At 42.9% G+C, this 20,363-nt stretch overlaps 1 long non-coding RNA gene across 6 annotated transcripts in view; it reads left to right on the forward strand.

Moving 5' to 3' along the window:
- LOC307212697 overlaps window positions 1–20,363 on the forward strand; it is a 50,908-nt gene that overhangs the window by 21,824 nt on the left and 8,721 nt on the right. For 4 of the 6 annotated variants that reach the window (XR_013837110.1, XR_013837111.1, XR_013837112.1 and 1 more), the window contains 3 exons: window positions 911–1,015; window positions 13,519–13,696; window positions 18,631–18,743. This is a non-coding gene — a long non-coding RNA (uncharacterized lncRNA). Of the gene's footprint in view, window positions 1–910; window positions 1,016–13,518; window positions 13,697–18,630; window positions 18,744–20,120; window positions 20,205–20,363 lie in introns of those variants that run through there. The other 2 variants (XR_013837115.1, XR_013837113.1) reach the window with 2 other exon arrangements.

Below are 20,363 nucleotides of genomic sequence, written 5' to 3' on the forward strand. Positions count from 1 at the left end.
GCTCTGTGATTTAACCCACAGAGCCACCCGTGTCACTTAGTTCCATATAAATATGGTTAGGATTGAGATACAGAGCTGAAGGCTAATTTAATAAGGCAAATAGAACTATCATATTTTCCCGTGTATAACACAGTGGCGTAGCGTGGGGGGTGCAGGGGGGGCCGGCCGCACCGGGCACAACATCTGGGGGTTAGGGTTAGGGATAGGGTTAGGGGGTGCAAATTACTTGCCTTGCCCCGGGTGCTGACAACCCACGCTACGCCACTGGTATAACACATGTATAAGACACCCCCTATTTGGGGGGACTCACATTTAGGAAAATGGGGGAGATTGTGCAGAATTGTTAAGCTTTTTTTGTCTGCCCCCATGATGCCAGCAACCACATATCGCCCACAAAATTACCGTTGCGACAGCCAATCAACACCAGGCCCCGGAAAGCAGCCACCAATCACCTGCCAAAACAACGCTGAAAAAGTTCAGCATGCGACAGCAACCAATCCACTGTCACCCCTATGCACTATCCCTGTATAAGACAATCTCCCCCTTTTTATGATTATTTTTTCATAAAAAATCATCGTCTTATACACAGAAAACTATGGTAGTTCAAATCCAACAGAGGGGCCCTGTGCAGACATCTGCCTTAACTATATTTACTGCTACTTTACTAAATGGAAACTGGGTGGAAAATTATTGGGACCCTCCTATGGATAAACTGGCATAAGGCTGCTTAAAAATCACATTTTAAGTCAGGGTTACTGATTTAGGGCCCCCCATCCTGTCTCCCCCCTCCCCCCTTACCTATGTACAATGAAGGTTTACTATGCCCCATTGTTTTCGTAATGTCTTTTTGTGTAAGTGTATACAATGTTTTTTAAAAAATAAATAAATAAAACATGGTTTGCTGTTTCAGCCCTGCTTGAGACCCTAAACCATGATTTTTGCTTGAGGACTTAACCCCACCTGCTCCTACTGTGAAGTTTTGTATAAGAAGACACCTGCTTGTCACCTTGTGGAGGTGAGGAACCTGTCTTGCTTATGGTATAAAGGCATAGCTTCCTGTCATAGCTTCCTAGTCTGGCTTATAGCCAATGCTTAACTAGGTATTCCAATGTAATGCTTAATCGTCGTGAAGGGAAACAAACGGTTAAGCCTTTTATTTGCCCAAGTCTGCAGTGTACACCATAAAACTGGCACCAAATCAGTTCAAGGCAGGGATTGTTTGAACCACTGTGCATTGTTCCTTGGGAAAAAGGTGGGAAAGTAAAGATGATTACTGTAAAAATGAGTAATAAATCATAGCTAATCATGCACTTTTGTCATATTTGTTGACGAGCAGCTGCTTTCATATATTATTCAGTCATCCTGCAGTGCCCTTATCTTGGGCTGGCTTTCTGATGATGTTACACAGCTTATGGGAGAATGTGCTAAATGTCGGATATTCCCCACAGTGATAGAAGCCAAGTTCTCGCAAACAGGAGAGCCACCTTCACTCAGTGCTAGCCCTGCCCCCAACCTCACATGGGGAGGAATTCAGTGTTGCATTAAAGTGATCAGTCCATCAGGGCAAACATTGCAGATTGCCATATGGAACCATCACCCTCTCCTCTTCCCACACATTGTTCTGGGGCTTCTCCCCACCCCACCCCACACACCCCTGGCCAATTTCAGGGGCATATGGAAGGAGGAAAGGGAGAATCTCTGTTGCGTAAGCAGAAGTCCTTGCATAGGACTTCTGCTGATGGGACTCTTTAGAGGGATTTCCACCCCATGGTTTCCTTGGCACCAACACCCTAAGTGGGAAGCCTATGATCTGGATTGGGGAAGCCAATGCCCTCCAGTTATTGTTGGATGCGCAAAAGGTCAGGGATGATGGGAGCCAGCAAAATCTGGAGGAACCACGTTGTCCGTGGCCCTTCACTAGATTTCTGTGGGAGGTGAATCAGAGCAGGGCCCTGGGCCAAAAGATGTGAAACAAGCCAGAAGTCTGGGCCAAAAGAGCCAATCAAAGAAAAACTAGGAGACAGGGTCAGAGAGTGAGCCAGGGCCACAGAATAACCAAGGATACAGGAATGCAACAGAGCCCAGGAAGAGACCATGTTGCTCAAGCTAGGAGCAGGAAACCCTTCAACCAATGACTAGCCAGGGTTGGTGGAGTCACTTCAGGTGTATAGATGGCAGCCCCACCATACTACAGCTACTGCTACTATGGCTGGATCTAGACACATCAAAGAACAGTTTCCGTTAACTGTATTGTAAACTTTGTATGAGAAATCGGGTTTGGCAAAAATGGAACTCCACAGCACCATCTGGTGTCACAGTGTTATAATGCATATACAACGCATATCAAGTGCTTTTCCTTTGCCAGTGTAGCTGAGTCCTAAGTTGGTTGTATGGAGGAGCATTCCATTATGTGAGCGCCAGCCTCTGAAATGGTAAAACTGGGACATAGATTTACCACCATATCAGATGAGAATAGTCGGTGGCAGGAAAACAAGTAGAAGGCTCAAGACCGAAACGTCCCGCTTTAATGAGGTCGCCAGTGCATTTGGAGGATGCCCTCTGCTTTCTACAAATATATATGAGGGTTGCTTGTTTCTCATGGCGGGTTTAAAAGTTGCAGGTGGACTCTTGGGAGCTGCACTTGTAGCTAAGGATCCGGGAAGACTATTGTATGATACACCCCTCTCTTTTGGAAAGAAGATGAGCTGTTATCTGCAAAGATGTTTTTGGAATTTTGCTATGCATCTGCTTTCTCTCACTGTATGTTTTGAACTTCCTATAAAATAAATGCTCTAATGCTTATGTGTCCCATCTCCCTACATGGGAGGGACATTACATGGACCGAGATGGAAATGACTCATATCAGCTGGATGTTTATAAGGTCTAGTTAACTTTACCTGCTGGCGTCATATTTCTAAGGCCCCAAATCCCTTTCTCTAGCCCTTGTTTGCTTGCATGTGTGGGTTTCATTTCCTTTGTGGATCAATGCCTGTCAATCAAGTGCAGAAGCCTAGAAATCCCCTCAGCCTTTATCCTGTTGGATCAGTGATGGCTAATTCACTCTTGAATGCTATGTAAGCAAGGAATGTAGGGAAATTTCTACTTCATATTAGGGCTGCCCCCCCCAATACTAGTTTAATAGCACATTAAATTAGGGCAAGAAAATGGGGTGTGTGTGAAGGGTTAAATGCAGGGCTTTCTTTCAGCAGGATCTCACCGGAACTCAGTTCCGGAACTTCTTTTTCTAGTAAAATAGTACTGATGTCCTCTCTAGTAGGGTACTGAGAGAGTTGCCTATAATGTTCTGCTGTGGATGCTGTGCAAACAGACGAATATTGCCTGGTGTATCTTTTATAATATAAAATTTATAGCATTACTATCACTAGCTCCAACTAGTGAGATTTACTGTGAGTACACTTTAGGTCTCACACAACATATGGGGCTGATAGGCACAATATTCTCTTAAACACACATATATAGGGAAGAACCATGTCATTGGTTCTGCCTGTACTGTTCCTGCATCTAGAAATATCCTTGTGCAAAAAGGAGGAAGGCGTGGCAGGTGTGCACAAATTGGCATCTAGTGTTAAGTGCTGTGTTTAAGGTGGTTGCCGGATACAAGCAGACCCAGGAGTTAATCCCTTTGAATTTAAAGGAACCTAATAAGAACAACTTCTGAGTAGATATGCACAGGATTGCACTGTGAATAACTCATACTTTATTGTTGGGAGCCATCATGTTGACTTCAGTGATACTACTGTGCAGTAGATCAGTTTAGGCTGCTGATAATGGCACGTTCATGCTCTATAACATTCTCCTATCACTTCAGAGTCGCACGTGAAATTTCTGCTACAAGTTCCACAGAGGTTGTTTGCTGCAAGAAACAGTTGCTGGTAGTTTCACAGCTCATACGCTAATAACACAATTATTCTCTTTTTTTTTTATTTGGAATGGAGTTTTTCTTCTTCTTTCTAATAAAGAACACCAAATGAAGGAATGCACACAGCCCCATCAAACAATCGTTATTACATTCCAAAACGGAGAAGACACTCTCGTTAACATTCACGTCCATTTGGCAGCCAGCCTCTCCCAAAGGAATTGCTGTGTTGCTTTTCATTATTCGCAAAGTCCTATTGCTGTAAGGTTCTGGAATCTGATATCGTCAGCAGCACCTAGGCGGGTCCCAAACCCCATGCCGTATTTGCTTCCTTTAACTCTGACACATGGCACTCTGCCAGGTACCTTGAGATCCACTTGTCTCTGTTTGGGAAGCCTTGTTCGCACATCTTGATTCCATCTGTAAGTCTCAAAGAGGTGGAAAGTGTATGTCAAACACATGTGCGTTCCCCACAGCTCTCCTTTATGGGTCATGCACTGAAACACCACCAATTCGATTTCAAGGATTGGCAATTACAAAATGTCTTTTGTGTTTCTAGACCTTAAGAGAAGGGCCACTGCTTGGAAAGCGCACCCGGTGGAGTAGCAACGGACCCCCTCATTCAAGCAGATTTGAGGAACCAATCATGTCTTTATCTTGGAGTTTTGAAGCTTGACAGTGGGGAGGGGAGATCCTAAGCTGAGGGGGGAAATGAACAAATTATGCAGAAAGTTAATGACCCTCACCATCAGAGTGACATTCCTGAAGCTGTAGAACATCTTCTGCACAGTCTAAACATTATTCTTATTTGCCTATACTGAATTCTGAAGTTGCAGCTTCTAAGATCTATGACAGCTTGAAATGAGCTTTGAAGTAACTTACAGCATAGCTAGCATGGTCTGTCCTCGCATTATTGTTGGATAGGCCCGTCCTCCCGTTATTTTAAAAATTGTTTAGCAACAACTGGGGACTTGTGATAGTTTGCATAATCATGGCATTGGTAGTTTTGGGAACAGATTGAGCACGTTCCTTCCTTCTCTTTCAGTGATGTGGTGGACATGATGCAAGGTTTGTGGATGTTTCTGAGGTGCCTGCCTTGGGCAATGAGGAGACAGTTTGGCAAGGTTGTGACACTTGGTTTTGTTTTTAATTGCACTAGTACCTGTTCTGCCCATTCCACAGACTGTTGAGTTTTTGAAGTGACCAGAGCTTTTGTTCAGGGAGAAATATGACCCGAGGAATGGGTCACTCTGGAAATCCATAATTCTTTGGATCCAGCAGAGCCAAAGCCATTAACACTCTGTTCCAAAACACCCTGTTCAATGGCTTTTCTTGCTATGCTGGGCACAGAAGGTGTCTTCATGGCAGTGGAGCTCTCCACACCATTTAAGTGGAATCTACACATGTATTAAAAAACGCTGTGAAAATGCTTTTTTAAAAAAAGTTTTGAAAAATACATTGAATTTGCCATAGCTCACTTTCACCATCTAGTGTCACATTTGTATATTGCACTTTACAACACACTTGAAACGTTTTATTTGCACCTGTATAGCTGAGTCTGGTGATGGCTCATGTCTGCCGCATATGAACCTTCTCCAGCAGAACAGATCAGGGGTTAGGATGAGAGTAATGTATGAGAGTAATGTATTGATTTGTTTTTATGGTTTAAACCAGTGAACAGATACCAAGAAATAAAAAGGGCACCCACACATGGGGGCCAAGTGAGACTATGGGTGATATATTCAATGTCAGTCATACTCAAGAGTAGACTCAGTAAAACTAATGGGCAAGTTATTGATTTCAGTGGCGCTACTCTGAATATGGCGTACAGTGACTTTTACATCTAGATTTAGCTTTTTTATTTAAATGGTCCTGCTGTCTACAGGCAGATAGTTATTAAACGTAGTTATAATCACAGAATAAATGCATTCATTGGAGACTTCACACCTACAATATCATCTCACTTTGCCCTCATGCTGTATTCTGTTCATTTCCTCACATCTTGCCTTGTGAGGACAGCTGTCCTGAAAAGCAGTGTTTAAATGTTTTATTTAAAAAAGGAATATCCCCCTGAAGACTCAATGCTCCTATTCCACCATTGCCAGCTCATCACCAAACCGTTACATGATTTACCCGTGTTAAGATTTAGGCAGGAGATTTAGGGTTTGTGCCATTTCCTCAACCATATAATTCCATAGACAGATGATTCTAATTAGCAAGTCAGGGTTAATTGCTTAACTGCAAAGAAATAAAATAAAAATAATGCAAAGAAACCAGTAATTAACACCTTTCCCAGCATGGATCGGAAGCTAATTAATAAGGGGCAATTCGGGCTGCAATTCTAAACATGTTTTCTGGGGAGTCTCATAGACATGAGTAGGGCTTACTTCTAAGTAAACATGTATAGCAAGGGTCATCCACCTTTTTGGACCAGTGGATACATTTTGAATTTCGGAAAAGTGTTGCAGGTGCTGGTCACAAAATGGCTGCCATGGAGTTGTAGAATAACACAACATGGCTGCCATTGGGCGGCATAACACAAAATTAGAGAGAGTATAGTCAGTGCTGCTTCTCTCCATGATTCCCAGGCATGCCAAAGAAGGCTTTCACAGGTGTCATGGCACCTGTGGGCACCAGGTTGGTAATCCCTAATGTATAGGATTGCACCCTTTGGGTAATTTGTCACTTATCACACAACCACACAGAACAGGAAGCAATAAAATGGGCAAAATCAACAAACCGGAAGCTTTTAATTATAATTGGAAAAGGACTTTTAGCATGTGGGAATCACCTGTGGGTAAACATTGTAGAAGGATCTTGGGCATGGGGGAAGGAAATAATAGGGCATTATATTAAATACTACTTGGCACCCCTATTCTTCTTTCACTTCCAGCTTATTGAGAAAAATCTAAGCTTTCCCATGTGGAAACAACTTTAGTCTAATCATAGAATCATAGAATCATAGAATCATAGAGTTGGAAGAGACCACAAGGGCCATCGAGTCCAACTCCCTGCCAAGCAGGAAACACCATCAGAGCACTCCTGACATATGGTTGTCAAGCCTCTGCTTAAAGACCTCCAAAGAAGGAGACTCCACCACAGTCCTTGGCAGCAAATTCCACTGTCGAACAGCTCTTACTGTCAGGAAGTTCTTCCTAATGTTTAGGTGGAATCTTCTTTCTTGTAGTTTGGAACCATTGCTCTGTGTCTGCTTCTCTGGAGCAGCAGAAAACAACCTTTCTCCCTCCTCTATGTGACATCCTTTTATATATTTGAACATGGCTACCATATCACCCCTTAACCTCCTCTTCTCCAGGCTAAACATGCCCAGCTCCCTTAGCCGTTCCTCATAAGGCATTGTTTCCAGGCCTTTGACCATTTTGGTTGCCCTCCTCTGGACACGTTCCAGTTTGTCAGTGTCCTTCTTGAACTGTGGTGCCCAGAACTGGACACAGTACTCCAGGTGAGGTCTGACCAGAGCAGAATACAGTGGCACTATTACTTCCCTTGATCTAGATGCTATACTCCTATTGATGCAGCCCAGAATTGATGCAGCCCAGAATTGATGCAGCCCAGAATAATCAAATGATGACTATCGGCTCAGTTGATTGTTGGGCTTAGATCTATATCCTCATGCATTTGTTCTTTTGGTTTTTTTTTTTACTAAATCAAAAATCATATTTCCACATTTCCCAGTGCCCAAGGCGATCTCCAATGTGCTGCATGCAACGATAATAAAAGCCCGTGTGGTGTTCTGTTTGGAGTGTTACAACTTGGGGTTGCTTCCAGATGAGCTGCTTATTGAACAGTCATCTTGATTTGTTTGCGCAAAGCCAGTTACCTCAGCCTAATCTACCCCATAGGCTGCTGTGAGGAGTAACAGGCTGCACACAGTTCCCAGAGCTCCTCTTGAGGAAAAGGTTATAGATAATGTTATGTACTGAGTTGAATAGGATCCAAAATGCAGCAATCTGATTGGTCCTAGAACAATAGGATTCAGAATGCAGCAGCCTGATTGGTCCTAGAACAATAGGCTCCAGAATGCAGCAGTCTGATTAGTCCACAGGAGCCACCCAATCCAGCTCCAGGTGGAAGTGAATCCGCGACCTGATTGGCTTACAGGAGAATCGCGGAATTAGCCAATCACGTGGGGCCCATTGTGTAAATAATGTATATAAAGCAGACATTCTGGGGGAACTTCCATTCCTCCTCACCACTATGAGCTGAATAAAGAGCATGAAATCCACTCTCGACTCAGAGTATATTTCAGATAAAAATGCGATAATAAACCTATAACATAAATTGAAGCAACCGCAGCCTTAAATTCAGAATAAAAAACCGCAATCGAAGCCGCGGACACACCATGCCTTTAAATCACTTATCATTCCCTGAGAATCCTGATTTACACTTCACAGAGCTACAGCTCCCGGCACCCTTAACAAGCAACAGTTCCCAGGATTCTTTAACTGCATGGTGTAAAAACAGCTTGCAGACTCTTTAATTTCATCCTTGTCCTCTCTCTGTTATATTCCTTCCCAGTCCCCCCTGCAATTCTCCTCACCCTTTTCTAGTTCAGTTTCACAAGGAAAGGTTACTAACCCTTAATGCCTTTGTTCTAGCTGAAATCTGCAGACTTCTGCTATCAAGCAGTAGGTAATGGTCTTTGCTGTCTTGGCATGCTGCTGGAATTCTATTATCAGGCTAAGTAACATTTTTTATTTTTTTTTTTAGAATTCAGGAGTGCTCTCTCTAAGTCAGTGCTGCTCCGTGCCAGAACAAAGGTCATTTCAATTTCATGTTATGTCGCACAGTTTTGAAGTGACATGTGTTTAATGATTTCCCCCCCTCCCTAAATGAACTGTAACAAGTATTGCACTAATGGGCTCTAATGAGATGCCAACAAAGAGCAGGGAGGGGAGAGGAGGGTGAGAAGGAGATGAATCTCTCAAATAATATTAAACTAATATTTTAGCAAAGGAGCTGGCAGAAGAGAGATGAAGGTCTCCATTCTCAAGTTTCAGTCCCTGCAAAAAACAGCAACACACAGCAGTTTTCTTTCCTTCGTACTTCCTAGTGATCCATGATTTCATGGCTGCCTTTCAGCATTTATAAACTCTGAAATTTTTAAGGCATTGGAATCCATTTACAACCTGGCAGTTATTTCTCTACCCCTGTTTGCCCTGCCTTTCCCAAGACTTGAACTTTGGACTCAGTTGCAAATAAAACATTTTAAGTGTGTTTTAAGTGCAACATACAATGTGACACTAGATGGCGATGGTGAGCCTCATGGAAAATTCAATGTATTTTTAAAAACACTTAAAAAAAAACCCATTTTCAGAACGGTTTTTATAGGTCCGTATATTTAAAGCTATGGTTTTCCCAGTAGTGATGTATGGAAGTGAGAGCTGGACCATAAAGAAGGCTGACCGCCAAAGAATTGATGCTTTTGAATTATGGTGCTGGAGGAGACTCTTGAGAGTCCCATGGACTGCAAGAAGAGCAAATCTATCCATTCTGAAGGAAATCAGCCCTGAGTGCTCACTGGAAGGACAGACCCTGAAGCTGAGGCTCCAATACCTTGGCCACCTCATGAGAAGAGAAGACTCCCTGGAAAACACCCTGATGTTGGGAAAGATGGAGGGCACAAGGAGAAGGAGACGACAGAGGACGAGATGGTTGGACAGTGTTCTTGAAGCTACCAGCATGAGTCTGACCAAAAGGTAGTGGGAGACAGGAGTGCCTGGCATGCTCTGGTCCATGGGGTCATGAAGAGTCGGACACGACTAAACGACTAAACAACAACAAAAGATTCCACCTGTGTCACTAAGGGTGTCCCTACGCTACCCAAATTTAAATTGATTCGAACATTTCTCTCTCTCTCTCTCTCTCTCTCTCTCTCTCTCTCTCTCTCGGAACTCTGGGAGCAGTAGTTCTGTGAGGGACATTATGGATCTTTATCAGGTAATTCTCTGCACCCTCACAAAACTACCAGGATTCTTTGTGGATAGCTGTGACAGTTAAGTAGGCAACAACAACAACTCTCATTCTAGAAATGTGTAAAAGTTCTATACATTTGTACAGGCCCGTAAAAGCAATCTAGGGGTGTGACTTCTGCGGGAGGAGAATTAATCACTTTATTCTGCTGCAAAGATCCTGAATTCTCCCCCCCCATCTCACTTTTTTCTTTTTAGAAAAAAACAGTTCTGATTGAAATCTGCTTACTTCTTTGACAGAAAACTAATTATAGCTTAAGGCAATAATAGGCCTGTTCCTTCTATTGTTATTCAAGCGCCACTTCCATTATAATACAGTAGACAGTCAGCAGCTCTCCTTTTGAAGAGATGGGTAAAAACTCCACACATATCTGATCTCTTATCTGTCATACTGGAAATTCATGACTTCAAAAGATAAAAAGATTGGAACTGAACTTGGGGCTAAAAATAAGTAGGGAAACGCAAGTGGGCCATCTTTTGTTCATGCCGTGCAGGTTTGCTGAACAGCGAGTATCGCAAAGCGTTGTGATGGAGGCAGAATATTGCCATTTCTGTGACTCTAGTGGACGTTAAGCACTCATTTTTCTGTTAACTGCTTCCAGGGGAAAAAAATTGCTTGCATCTCCGTTAACCTGGGAAATCGCAGGATGAAGATGGGGGTGATATCCCAGCATGCAGTTCTTTCCTGCCATTTCCACATGTGATGTGTTGGGGCAGAAGCACACGTGTGCATAAAGGGTGGTGATGGTGACATGCCGTGTATCACACCACATCTGCTGGTGTGAGTGAAATTAAGTGTGACATGGGAGCATATTGATCAAAAAGCTACAGTTGCGTAATGCCACAAGTAACGCAGTGTAAAAGGACGTCGGAAACAAAGACAGAAGCAGTAGTACTATAACCAAGAAAACTAACACAATTACGGAAGACAAGCATTCATTCCTACTGCAAATCCCTCTTGAAGCTTGTTGTTTTAAAAGATTTTATTAGCACTGCATTATGGAAGCAGGTCAAATATTTATGTTTTTTTCCATAATATAAGTACGTGGCATAAACATGTGCAAATTCTTATATATTTGTAATATTCAGTTTATAAAAAAGAATCCCAGCAAATCTCTCTCCACCTCATTTATAGCCCTGTCAGAATCGATGCAGAGAAGGAAATGCATTTGTACAAAAATATTTTTTATGGTGCCTGACTTGTAGATGATCACTATCAGTATATATGATTTGTCTTGCAATAGACCAGTGGTTTCCAACCTTTTTTTGGCCATGCCCCACCTAAGGATCTCTAAAATCCTGATGCCCCCCTGTGACATATAATTCTTAGTTTTCAAAAAGTGAGCTCATATTCACGTGGAGGAAGCCTGAGGCCATTAGCTTGGTCTAACTCATTCTCGAATTGCCCCCCTTAAAAATCAAACTGCCCCCCTGTGGGGTGTGTGCCCCATGTTGGGAACCACGGCAATAGACATATTTCATTCACAGATTCAGTTGAGTAGTGCTGTGCTATAAAACAGGGGTAACCAACATGGGGACCTCAAAATGTTGTTGTACCCAACTCACTTCAGCCCCAGCCAAAATGGTCAGTGGTCAACTAGGATGGGAATCGTAGTTCAAGGAGAGCCACGTTGGCAATTATTGCCATAAAGACAATAAAACAGTATGCAAGAATTAACAATGTGTTGATGAGAGGACAATGGAAAAGAAGTTATTCTACATAGTTGGCAGAATAATGCAGTTCTGTATTTCCTTAGGATCTGTTGGTTTATTAGTCATTACATTTATAATGCAGGGATGCAGGTGGCGCTGCAGTCTAAACCACTGAGCCTCTTGGGTTTGCCGATCAGAAGGTTGGCAGTTTGAATCCCCACGACAGGGTGAGCTCCTGTTGCTCTGTCCCAGCTCCTGCCAGCCTAGCAGTTTGAAAGCATACCAGTGCAAGTAGATAAATAGGTACCACTCCGGCAGGAAGGTAAATGGCGTTTCTGCGCACTCTGGTTTCCGTCACGGTGTTCTGTTGCACCAGAAGCGGTTTAGCTATGCTGGCCACATGACCCAGAAAGCTGTCTGTGGAAAATGCTGGCTCCCTTGGCCTGAAAGCGAGATGTGTGCCACACCCCATAGTCACCTTTGACTGGACTTAACCATCCAGGGGTCCTTTACCTTTTACCTTTTTTTTTTTTACAGTTATAATCTAATATAGTGACTGGCCCATGACTCAGTGTGGACTTGAAGCCAGTTTGTGTCTTACCACATTCATTTTTATCACTTCTTACTCAACTCAAAGGATAAGTAGAATCACAGAATCATAGAACTGTAGAGTTGAAAGTGACCTCAGGGATCATCTGGTCCAAACCCTGCCCTCAGTCATCGCTGGATGGCCTCGAACCACCAACCTTCTCGTTAACAGCCAGACACATTGACCTCTTGCTGCCACAGTAGATATGCTTAGCTCTATTTAAAATGTGTAGACTGGTTCCACAGAAAAGATAATAGTAAAGACAAGATCTGCAACTAAATATTCCAGTGTGCAGTGATCTTGTTCAGGGTTGCAGCAAACTAGCCAATGCCCTCTTCCAGGATATTCAATTCTATCTCCCACTTCCATTGTTCCCGTCGCTCCCAAAATCGAGCCCTGTGTACACTATAATTTTTAAGCAGCATAATACCACTTTAAACAGTCATGGTTCCCCCAGTGAATCCTGGGAGCTGTAGTTTTTAAGGGTGCTGAGAGTTGTTAAAGGTAAAGGGACCCCTGACCATTAGGTCCAGTCGTGGCCAACTCTGGGGTTGTAGTGCTCATCTCGCTTTACTGGCTGAGGGAGCCCGGCGTACAGCTTCTGGGTCATGTGGCCAGCATGACTAAGCCGCTTCTGGCAAACCAGAGCAGCGCACAGAAATGCTGTTTACCTTCCCGCTAGAGCGGTACCTATTTATCTACTTGCACTTTGACATGCTTTCGAACTGCTAGGTTGGCAGGAGCAGGGACCGAGCAATGGGAGCTCACCCCTTTGCGGTGATTCGAACCACTAACCTTCTGATCGGCAAGTCCTAGGCTCTGTGGTTTAACCTACAGCGCCAACCGCCCTTATTCCCCCCAAAGAGCTACAAATTCCAGAATTCCTGGAAGAGGGATAGACTTCTACTCTCATGCTGCATATGCATTAACTTGTCGGCAACTCAAAAAATGTAGTCTTTGCACAATCTGGAATTATTCACGTTCATCCTCAACGTGCTGCTTTCAGTCTGGATCCTGCCATCTACTAGGGTAATTGTGGTTGTTTAATACACATTCGAACTTCCATTTGAACTTCATAAACAATTTCCTGTGCCTGTAAAACATGTTTTTGCAGTTCGTAGATGCATTCCTTCCTCCTATCAAGCAGGTTCATTTAATGTAAAATAACATTTTATATGCTTGAACTTTATTTTCTCTCTCTCTCTCTCTCTCTCTCTCTCTCTCACACACACACACACGCCTCCTCCCCCCAGTATTACATCAGCTTGCTGAAGACCTAATTTACTTCATAATTTCTGACTTGATAACCAAAGCATAGATGAGATGGCTTTGCATCCCTAATAAGAGTTATCATAATGTATTGAGGATGAATCATTGCTCTCCTATTGTTGTTCATTTCTAATTAGATGCTGTATATCGCCCTTGGTTTAAATGCGCAGTTCCCTGCGGAATCTCATGCCCCAGATTGAGAGCGTATTTGGTCTAATCCAGCTCCCTTTGAAATCTATGAGTGGAAAACCACACGATCAGCTTGCAGAGCCGGCATGCCATAGAAAGAGAGGCAGATGCTACAGGAATAAAAGGGTGAGTGTGTTATTTGTTCTGTTTGCTTTATGGAGGAAGAGTTTCTGCTTAGTATTCCAAGAGGTTTGAACAGGTTAGAAGTCATGCTCTGGGTGGGTGCCTGTCACCACTGAAAATAGCTGTGGCATCTCTAGGGAGTCTACACTGCTATGCCACTTCTGTGCTAAAAGGAAACAAACACAACTTGTTCTGAAGAAGTTCACAGTGCCACTTCAGTCTGAATTTCTGCTTTATTAATCCTTAAAGGTGCAACAGCTTGTTCAATCCTAAACCAAGCCTTGAAATTAATGGTGGTGATGATAGGACAATATCTACCAAACTCACTCTCCAGGGATATAACACAAGTCCAAATTTGCCAAACGGATCACTTGTTGAAATAAAACACAAGGCCCACAGAGCAGTTGTATAAATATCAAATGTCTTTTAAAAAGTGATTTTGGCTGCATATAAAATCTCCACAGGTAAGTGTTTTGAAATATACTCAGAGTTGCAAAGTGATTTCATGCTCTTTATTCAGCTCATAGTGGTGAGGAGGAATGAATGTCCCCTCAGTATCTGCTTTATATACATTATTTACACAATGGGCTGCACATGATTGGCTAATTCCGGAATTCTACTGTAAGCCAATCAGGTTGTGGATTCACTTCAATCTGGAGCATGATTGGGTGGTTCCTGCCAACCAATCATACTGCTGCATTGTTCTAGGACCAATCAAATTGCTGCATTCTGAATCCTATTGTTCTAGGACCAATCCGACTGCTGCCTTTTGGATCCTATTGTTCTAGGACCAATCAGACTGCTGCAGTTTGGATCCTATTGTTCTAGGACCAATCAGACTGCTGCAGTTTGGATCCTATTCGACTCAGTACATAACATGTTTGCTCGTGACCAGTGCACCACTCACATCAGGCACTTTCTGATTTTGCACTTCTCTGAATTTTGCACTGCAGTTCTCCGGACAAGCAATGTTTGAAAGAATGCACACACTAGGGGAGAGATGCACAGAAAAGCATCTGTTAGTGAAAATGATATGCACAATGCACTATATAAGGGAAAACTGATTTGCAAAAATATGCATGTCATGGTAAATTTGCACTAAAACGCTGATGAATTGTCATGAAATGAAAAAAAAAAGAAAACAGTGACTGATGTGAAAATGTGGACAACTGAATTTAAGACTGGAAAAATGAGAAACCGAGAGAAACAAAAATTTACAGATTCACCCATTCCTAGTGGAGACTGATTCTAGGAAGGATATCATTTCCTGAGGCCTAGCAGAATGGTAGAACACCTGCTTTGAATGCAGAATGTCCCAGTTTCATTCCCCAGCATCTCCAGGTAGGAGGAGAGATCCCTGCCTGAAACTCTGTAGAGCCTCTGTCAGTCAGTATTCAGGATTTCGTTCATGCCAATCAAACCCCAGCCTTTTCGTAGTCTTCCCACTCAAAGTCACTCAGCATCCAGCCATCACTGCACATACTATATGGTCCTTCTCAGGGATATCTCTACATCTACATCTGTACCTTGCTATGCAGATGTGACGGAATCTACATTATGGCAAATTATTCACCCTTTTTGGTTTCACTTTAAGTGATAAAGTGTGCCAGGCATTTTTATAATCCCATGTAACTTGGAATATACAGTGGTGCCTCGCAAGACGAAATTAATCCGTTCCGCGAGTCTGTTCGTCTAGCGGTTTTTTCGTCTTGCGAAGCAAGCCCATTGACGGCTTAGCAGATTAGTGCTATTAGCGCTATTAGCGGCTATTAGCGGCTTTTAGCGGCTTATCGGCTTAGCGGATAAGCGGCTTAGCGGCTTAGAAAAAGGGGGGGGAGGGAAAAAACCCCGCAGGAACTCGCAAGACATTTTCGTCTTGCGAAGCAAGCCCATAGGAAATTCGTTTTGCGAAGCACCTCCAAAACAGAAAACCCTTTCGTCTACCGGGTTTTCCGTCTTGTGAGGCATTCGTCTTGCGGGGCACCACTGTATATTGGGGTGGTAGTGGCAGAGGAGCTGTAAGCAACGCCTACATGGTGCATGTGATCAGTGCCAGATTTACATATAAGCTAAACAGGCTATAGCTTAGGGCCCCACTCTCTTGGGGCCCCCAAAAAAATTAAAGGAAAAAAACCACCTGGGTGTACATTTCCAAAATATAAAATAAAAAACCAATAAAATAAAACCTACGTATAGCAACAGTGTTTTGTGTTGTGTAGGCTGCTCTGATGTTAATAATGGGCCCCGCCTCCTAGCCTGCTCCCTAAAATATCACTGGTTTGCTCATTTCTATATATAGGATGCATACATTCTGCATGTGCAAATGGCTTTAGATACCTATTAGGTCCATAAATTACCATATAGCATATATTCAAGACAAAAAAAAGGGCCAATTTGTTGTTGACAAAGGACAGCTAGACATATAAAGGGCTCTATTACCTTCAGTAGCTTAGGGCCTCATCAATCAGCCCTGCGTGTGATATATACATCAGCGGTGTTACAATGCCCAAACGCAGAATCTGGAATGAGTCATTTCTGACATAGAAGTCTAGATAAGCAAAACAAACAAAACCCCAGTGTATTCCCATCACCATAGCTGAGAGAACAAATTTCCCGAATAAAGATTTTGTAAGTGAAATGGAATGCCGAGTATGGAATCCTGCTTTGCTATTGGATAGCCCTTCTGGAGCATGTATGGTAGGCCCTGAGATCAGGATAAGGGTCAGATCCAGGCCATTGCTCAATTAAAGCCTTTCAGCCTGTTTGTCAGGGCGCCTGAATTTTCTTCTCAAACAATTTCAGACTGTAAGGATTACCATTTTTAGAGATTAGCTGGACTATCTTTTTCATGTGTCAATTAAATGCGGGAAGGAGTAAGGGAAATCCTTCGTTCAGTTCTCTGCCCCTGGCCCCACTCATTCATGTTGAAGAATGCAGAAGAATACCGCTATTTTAATGTGTGAATGGTGGGGGGGGGGAGGGCTAAAGACCTCTATTGAGTAAAGAATTTGCTTCTTGATATATATGGGTACTGTACCCAGCTCCTTAGCTTTTCAGTTCTAGTCTTTTGAAACCGACATGAGAGGAGATTCCATCATGGTACAAGCCATGTACATAGGTTTCCTGAGGTGCTTCTAGTCTGTTGCTATTTGAGAGCTGGGTTGCACAATTAAAGTTGATTTGATGCTCTGGAGCAACAAAGCCACTCCCCCCCAACTCCCTTTTTGTGATTAGGAAGGCAAAGGGCCTTCTCGGTGTTGGCGCCCATCCTGCTGAACACCGTCCCATCAGATGTCAGGGAAATAAACAACTATCTGACTTTTAGAAGACATCTGAAGGCAGCCCTGTTTAGGGAAGTTTTTAATGTTTGATGTTTTCATGTTTTTAATATTCTGTTGGGAGCCACCCAGAGTGGCTGGGGGAACCCAGCCAGATGGGTGGAGTAGTAGTAGTAGTAGTAATAATAATAATAATAATAATTGCACTTGGAAGTGCAGGGTAATGCTTGATGCAACATTGTATAATTCCCCCAGTGCAATCAAATAAAAAGGAATGCTCACTAAATAGCTAACACTGTCTAACCTCTGTGCAAACTTTGTGCAAACAAATCAGGACGAATGCTCAACAAACTTGATTGTATGCTGTTGAAGGCGTACACACAATGCACACACCTAATGCCACTTTGCAAGGCCTAAGCATTCCTACGCTGCTGGAAGAGCAGGGAAATGGGGACTTTTCCACTTGGGGTGCAGACTTCAGTTTGCACAACAACAACAAAATCCCTCTTCTCTCCTCTCCTGCTGTTCCCAACACTTCTTCCAAATGTATTCCAGAGGGTTGGGGGACCCTCCAGAGCAGATTTTGTGGGAGCTCAAGGAGAAGAAGGGGTACCGCCATTGTGTGAGTGGAACTCTGCTCATGGAGCATGGGATATAACTGTTGTGACGTGGGGTTTGTGATTTCAGCTCTCTTGACATAATATGCTGGAGACAGTTCTCTAAAAGCAACAAGACTCGGACCTGGGGAGGGGAGAGCTACATTTATAGGGACAGGGAACTAGCTTGAAAGGATACATTTTGGAGGGAACAATATCAGGCAATCACAGTCCTGCCTTTTGGAGGAAACCAATAAGACAGAGGATCCAAATACAGCAGCTTAAATGAACCAATAGTAGTTGTACCCTCTGGAACCAAAAGGCAGTTACTTTACCCTAATGCAATACAGACAATAATAATACAGATATAAAATCCTTTGACTCAATACACAACAATAACCCTTAGCATTTAGGTCTTAGCCCGTAAGAAGGTGAATATAGGTTAGCCTGGCCAAGTCCATCATGAAGCTTGCCCTAGGCTCCTGTACTGCTCTGGGCTCTTGTGGAATGATGAGTGGCCTGTGAATTTAATACCAGTAGCAATAATAAATACACATTCTTGCCCATTGATTTGTGTGTGAGGAATGCTCCTAAACTATCAGCAGTTGGGTGGGCAAATGCTTGGTTCCAAAGCAGGTAGGAATTTCTCAGGAGCCTAGCAACTATCTATTGCGTTACACAATACAGAAAAGGGTTGGATAGGGTCAGTAGATTGGTATCTCTCCCCCCCCCACTTCTCTTACACACCTTGCAGGTAAAACCTGTTTAATAGGACCAAGGAAATGGAAAGATACAGGGTCAAATACCAGCATATATAGGCGCCAAGGCCAAAGCAGGTATCTCAGCTAGTTGCAGATCACAAACTCTCTGCATGTGATATTTTGAAATATGGCCACTTTTGTTCAAAATAGTTACCTTATCAGTAAAATCATATGTTTGTTTTTCCCTCTCTTTTGTTAGGTAACTCAAAGGCCCAACCTCACATGTCTGAGAGTAGGCAGAGCTACAAAATACAAGTTTACATATTTAATTTAACATTCCTTTTCCTGTTTTTCTTTTTAAGAAAAGAAACCTGACATGGATGCAAAATCGAGGTCTGAATTCCCCAGTGGGAATAATGAGAGGGAATGCTGGGAGAGAAGAATGCAATTGTATTAGGCTCCGTCACAATGGGAGGTAAGCCCCGACCATTTATAAAAGGTAAATGCTGGCAGAACACAGGGGTTCTGGAGCACCACACTGCAGGTGTGATTTATGAGTCTAGGGACCGGCTATAAATCAACCCCTTTTGTTTTAAATGGTACTGTTTTGACGCAGTAGATCAATTTACATGCAGGGGGAAAGATGGAAAGGGGGGGGAAAGAGCACAGTACATCCAACCCAGAGAACATTAGCGAATCATATTTACAATCAGCGGCAAATTTTCACAGCATGTATTCTGTTGAAGCACGGTGTAATGAGTGCTTCGACAATTTCGGGATTGACCTCTACCAGTCCAATCCCATGCATGCTTACTCAAAAGTAAACCCTATTGAGTTCCATGTGGCTTACTCCAAAGGAAATGCATATCGAACTGCAGCTGTAATGAAATTTGGTACATTTCAAAATGGCCTCCCTTCTGGAATCTGCAGGGAAGTTTACGTACTCGGTAGAATCACAAGATAAATATTTTCCCTGCGCCATTTTGGATTGTAGGTCAGGGATTGCATGTTTGAACTAAAACAAAAGACTACAGTAGTACCTCGGGTTAAGTAATTAATTCGTTCTGGAGGTCCGTTCTTAACCTGAAACTGTTCTTAACCTGAAGCACCACTTTAGCTAATGGGGCCTCCCGCCGCTGCCGCACCGCCAGAGCACGATTTCTGTTCTCATCCTGAAGCAAAGTTCTTAACCTGAGGTACTATTTCTGGGTTAGCGGAGTCTGTAACCTGAAGCGTATGTAACCCGAGGTACCACTATATTTGTAGAGCTAAAACTATCATATGTGAGAGAAGGCTTTAGACCAGTCTTATCCCCAAAATGATTGTTTAAATGTACACGTCAGGGTTATTTTCCCCATTAGGGAGCATTCAAAGCCAGATTCAGAGATGCAAAGTCTCACGCTCACCATCGAATTGTACCAAATATAGTAATTTGTGATGAAAAGGTCTAGAGATCCCATGATGTGAAGGCAGAGCTGTGGTTGTTGTGTGGCCTCCTCTGTGCCCACTATGCTAGCCTGCTGTCCTGCTACCAGTGTCGAAGTAAGATTCAACTGCTAGTCTTGTTGCTCCATAGCATGTCGGGAGAATTCATAAATTTCAGTATCTCTCAGTTTCTAGTTTTTCTAATTGTACGCTCAGTTCTCCACATGTCCACATGTGAGTTTTTAAAAATAAAAATGTCCTCATGTACACTCACCAGTATTTTAGAGCAAATTTATTTCAATATATACATTTTCTATGCAATTTGGACTAATATACACTTTTTTGCAAAGCATTTTCCCCTGATACAATGCATTTCTGTATGTCATTTTCACTAATAAGTGCATTTTATGCACAATTTCCCCTCTAGTATATGCATTTTTGTACACATAGCTACGTTGGAGAACCACATTGCAAAACTTGGAAAAGTGCAAATTCTGAAGGATGGCTCTTTCGGTTCTCGTATTGTTTCAGAAAATGTGAATTAGGCAGGTCTGTATTTAAATGCAAATGGAACCCCATTTCTCACTGATCCCTTTTTTCCCACCTCAAATCAATGATGCACTTGGTCTCTTTTTTGCTCAGAGCACAGAACAAAAGGTTTTGTCTCTGT

The sequence above is a fragment of the Podarcis cretensis genome (genome assembly GCF_951804945.1).
Source record: "Podarcis cretensis genome assembly, chromosome: 3".
NCBI lineage: Eukaryota > Metazoa > Chordata > Lepidosauria > Squamata > Lacertidae > Podarcis > Podarcis cretensis.